Source organism: Coffea arabica, chromosome 10c (assembly GCF_036785885.1).
Source record: "Coffea arabica cultivar ET-39 chromosome 10c, Coffea Arabica ET-39 HiFi, whole genome shotgun sequence".
Lineage (NCBI taxonomy): Eukaryota > Viridiplantae > Streptophyta > Magnoliopsida > Gentianales > Rubiaceae > Coffea > Coffea arabica.
The window spans coordinates 24,077,448-24,082,474 of NC_092329.1; the positions used below are offsets into that span (position 1 = coordinate 24,077,448).

General features: G+C 36.0%; 1 long non-coding RNA gene across 1 annotated transcript; it reads left to right on the forward strand.

Moving 5' to 3' along the window:
- The first annotated feature begins 1,556 nt into the window (after window positions 1-1,556).
- On the forward strand, window positions 1,557-2,546 carry LOC140016323 (uncharacterized). The gene is made up of 2 exons (XR_011822720.1): window positions 1,557-1,612; window positions 2,339-2,546. It is a non-coding gene; the product is annotated as an uncharacterized lncRNA (long non-coding RNA).
- The last annotated feature ends 2,481 nt before the right edge of the window (window positions 2,547-5,027 follow it).

Below are 5,027 nucleotides of genomic sequence, written 5' to 3' on the forward strand. Positions count from 1 at the left end.
ATAAGAACCGAGAGAGAGAGAGGGGAGGAACAACAAGAAGAAAAAAAAAAACTCCTTCATTTCATCTTCAATCCAACAACTTAGGGAGAAATCAAACAAAATAAACCGATTAAACTTGTTCTTGAGTGACTAGCTAGTGAGTTGTGGTGTGATTCTTGAAGGGGAGAGCTTGTGCTACTCTTGGTGACTTTTATTCAAGGTAAGAGAGTTTATCTCTCCAAGTTTTACTTCTAATCTTGTTATATTAAGCCTAGTAACTTGATTTTATGGTGAGATTATGGATGATGAGCATGTTTTAGTAGTTTTCCCCAATTTATTTGATGAACTAGGGTTCCTGATTTTCTGCTCAAGTTGATGTATGATGCATGAATGTTGCAATTAAAGTTATATAAGGTTGTTTAGTGGTGATTGGAACCAGAAATTTGAGGAAACTACACTTAGAGCTAAAAATTCCAGATTTCTGGAAAATTTCCCAAGCATTCTGTCCGAAATTGTATCTGTATGTTAGAGGCCGAATTGGCCTTTGGTCAAAGAAGGAAAGTTGTAGAGAATGGTGTTTTATAGGTGCCTACAAAATTTCAGCTCAATCGGAGCAACGCAGAACGTGAAAAGTCCAAAATACCCCTACTGCTTTAAGAATTTCCCAGTAGTCCGTTTCTTCAGTTCAGTCCAGTTTATCACGATTTTTGACCAGGATCCATTCTGATTTAGCTCTGGACCAAAACATGAAAGTTGTAGTGCTCTGAAGTAGCTTTAAAATACCTCTAAGAACACCTGATTCGGACTTGTGTACACTGAGTTATGTCCATTACAGTGTTCTGCATTTAAACAGCCGGTGAATTGATTTCTGGTTTGGTAATTGGAGAATTTGACCAATTTACATTAGAAACTGGACTAAGTGACCTTCATGAACATTGTACCTCTGTGTCTTAGCTTCGAAACGGCATAGGTTACGCCTCAATCCGATAAGCGTAGCCTCGGATATGTTATTTCCGCATTTGTACGTCAAATCTGTTTTGTGCCACATTGAACTTCTGTACTTGCTACTGTTGTGAATCTTATTATTATGATATTGTGAGCCTATGGAACGGCTCTTGACATGAATGGCTGAGATGTATAATGTTGGGTTGTGTTTGAGAAAAACAATGAAGCCTAAAAGGCTGGAAAATTAGGTAAACACAAAGGGCATGCTGCCCAAATTTACGCTCGAAAACTAGAGAACTACTTGCAACTTGAGTAAGGGTTAAGAGTGATTACTGCTTGAACCATCTAGGGTACTTGAGTATTCTTGTTCCGAGGTATATAAGGAAGGACTTGGCCGAGCTTGTACCCTTGAGAAATGAAATAATGACTATTTGGAATATGTTTCTCTTGTACTTTCGACTCGCATGGCATTTTCAAGTATAAATGTTACAAAGTTTTACCGTTTAAAAAAAGTGAGCAAGTGTTTCACGACTACTATCCGAGTGAATTTCAAATTCTTGATTTTATTGAACGAAACGTCTAAGTTTCGAACTCTAGTCATGTTTCAAAGTTCTCAAACTGAGTTTTATCGCAGATTTGGACTCGGAATATAACCTGAAAGTGACCAGTAAAGGCACTATATCTTTTGGTGAGTGCTTTCAAATACTGAATTGAACTTGATACTTGTACTTGATACGTGCCAATATGATTACATGCCACATGCGTGAATTGTTAGGGCAAGAGTGTACTTTATCGCACTTGCCCTTACGTGATATACTTGTTTATTGTTGCAATTGACTTGATATACTTGTTTATGATGCGCGCACTTCCTGGAATTCCAGAAACCCTGTGGCGAGTTACTCTAGTCGAGCCGGCAAGGGCTTGGTCGATTGGGTAACGAACCCTGGGTCTCTTGTATTGTCGAGTGGAGTGATATCTCCTCGACTAATCGGTATACTCGAGTATTACCACCCGTGTTCTTGAGGATTTTGGGCCCAGCTGGGGGTTGAACGGTGGACGGAGAGTCGTTTAAGTGGTGTTCTACTGGATCGGTTTCTTTACTTGAAAGTTGACGGAGTGTCAACTACTACGTGATCAAGCTCCTGATGATGAATGGAAGTTGGCTCCTGAGAGCTATCCGTATCCTTATGCTTGAAATGATTATTGTTTATTGGATGATTGTTTCTTATGAAAATTTTTTTTATACTCGCTCATTTTGAGATTGCTACTTGAAGTGTTATTGCTCACTTTTATGAACTCTTCATGCTCGTTACCTTGCTAAATCGAAAACTTGTATTTATAAATAATGGTCAATTTGCTATTTGGAACCTCACTGGGCTTTTAGCTCATACCACGTTATTTGTTCTCCTTACAGGGGGTACGAGCGAGGCATAAGAGATGTAAAGGCTAGCGTAGTCTAGTTACTTTAGACTGTGTTTTGAATTTTGGTTTTGTACTCGCGCTATTCCTCGAATGGAACATTTGTACTTGGATTGTATATATTTTGAACTAGTTTAAGTATATCAAGACTTTGTACTTTGGTTTCTATCAATGTAAATTATAAGCTGGGATTGCGGATATTATTAATGGTGCTTGGGGTGTGTGCACATGATTTTAGTGAGTGAGTCCTGGCGAGAGCTGGGCAGGCGGTCCGCCAAACCCTCTGGTACGCCTTAGGGGGAGGTGGGGTCGTCACAATTTGAGACTTACAGGTTTAGGTGTCTAATCTTCCGATTGATTGACGGCGATGCCTGCTTTCCCTTCTCTACTCTCTGACGGCTCTTGGTCTAAGGGGAGGCAAATAAGGAAAGGGAGGAATGATATCATTTCTTTTTGATAAGTGTACTAAACCCTAATAACCACCCACTAGTAGATGGGTTAGATAAGAGTTTTAACTATTATGAATTTTTACCCTATCTTATCTCATTTCTATCCCTCAATAATCCTTTAACCTATCCTACGGTTATTTTTTTTTATTTTTACTCATAATAAATTACTATTTAATTAAATTGGGCAAGATAAAATGAGCCCAAAAATCGTGGATTTTACAGGACGATACCGCATTCCTCTAGGTATTTAGCAAATGGTCCTGGACGTTGTTCACCTGAACCGTCATATCTACCATAGTATTTACCACCACGGTCAGATCTGACGCTTTTAATTCTTTTGTCGAGTTGATTCTCAAGTTCAACCTTAAAATTTTTGAACACGTCCAGTGACTGTGACTTTTCAGAAATAAGATATATATAGCCATATCTTGAAAAATCATCTATGAACGTTATAAAATATTGTTGACCATTCCAAGCAGATGTGAAAAATGGTCCACAAATATCTGTATGTATAAGTTCTAAGACGTCTGAAGACCGATTGGTTTCAAATCTCATTTTATTGGTTTGTTTCCCCTTTATACAGTTAATACAATCATCAAAATCTGTAAAATTTAAGAGGTCGAGAATTTCATTTGACACAAGTCTTTCCATTCTCCGTTTGGAAATATGTCCCAATCTCTTGTGCCATAATGCGGCTGAATTCTCATTGGTTAATTTTCTCTTTACTCCTCTAGTACTCAAATGCAGAGATTTATTAAATGAGGCAATCGTATTAATTAAATATAGATTATCGTAATGCATTAAAGAACCAGAACCAACCAATTTTGAATCATGAAACAATTCAAAATTTTCATTTCCAAATGAACAAAAATAACCAAATTTGTCCAAAGCAGAAATAGAAATTAAATTCCGTCTAAAAGACGGTACAACAAATGTCTCATAGAGATCCAAATAAAATCCGTTTTTTAACAATAATCTAAAAACTCTTATTGCCTCAACTTGAACTATTTTTCCATCGCCCACGTAGATATATCTTTCATTATCATTAGACTTTCGACAATTCAGGCAACCCTGTATAGTCACACTGATGTGACTTGTTGCACCAGAATCTAACCACCATGTGTGTCTAGATACCGAAATTAAAGTAACCTCAGAACAAACCAAATTAAGAAGCATACATTTCTTAGCACGCCAAGCGTGATAGTTGGTGCAATGCTTCTTTTGATGCCCTTCAACTCCACAGAAGAAACAACTATTCTTTCCTTGATCATTTGATTTCTTTTGTTATTTCTTTTGTGGCGCTGTACCTGCAGCTCCTTTTTCTTTCTTTCTCTTAAGTCCCTTACTTTTATTATTAGTGGTTGACACCAGATGGGCACTTTCTGTCTGCTCTTGCTTCAACTTTTCCTCTTTCTCTACACAGTGTGAGATGAGTTCATTTAGAGACCAAGTCTCCTTTTGACAGTTGTAACTCACCTTAAACTGGCTAAACTGTGTAGGAAGAGATATTAAAATCAAATACACTAGTAACTCTTATGAGAGTTTCAACTTAAGTGCATTTAATTTCGAAGCAAGATAAGACATCTCCATGATGTACTCTCTGATATTGCCTATACCACTGTATTTCATTGAAACTAGGCGTGTCAAGAGCGTACTAACTTCAGTCTTTCTAGGACTTGAAGTTTGTGTCATTCAGCATAAGAATATTATTGATGTTGGAAGTAATATTTGTAAGATCATTCGCAACTGATCAGAAAACATAAAATAATTAAAACTATACTCATATAAACCAAAATAATAATAAATTCAAATAAAGGTAACCCCATCTCAACATACCGATATTCCATTAATATTTTATCTTTGGACAAAATATTAACTTTTAAGTGATATCTTGGCACAGTAATAAACACTGACAATAATAACATGTCAAAAAAAAAATTTTTCTTTGGGCCAATTTATAATTCACATGTAAAAAAAAAACAAATAATTATCACATGTTTATTACCACAAGTGCACATGTAATTTCATTAAATATTGACCTTCTTTTTGGTCGATCAATATTCATAAAATCACTAGTACCCAACTAATTATATTTTAAAATAAATTAACTTCCATAATAAAGGTCACTTTGGCGGCATATTATTTCAATTAATTTATCCCAAAATATATATAATCAGACCAATATTCAAATTTAAAATTATCCAAATTAAATAAAAAATTTTGATCAAAGTCAAC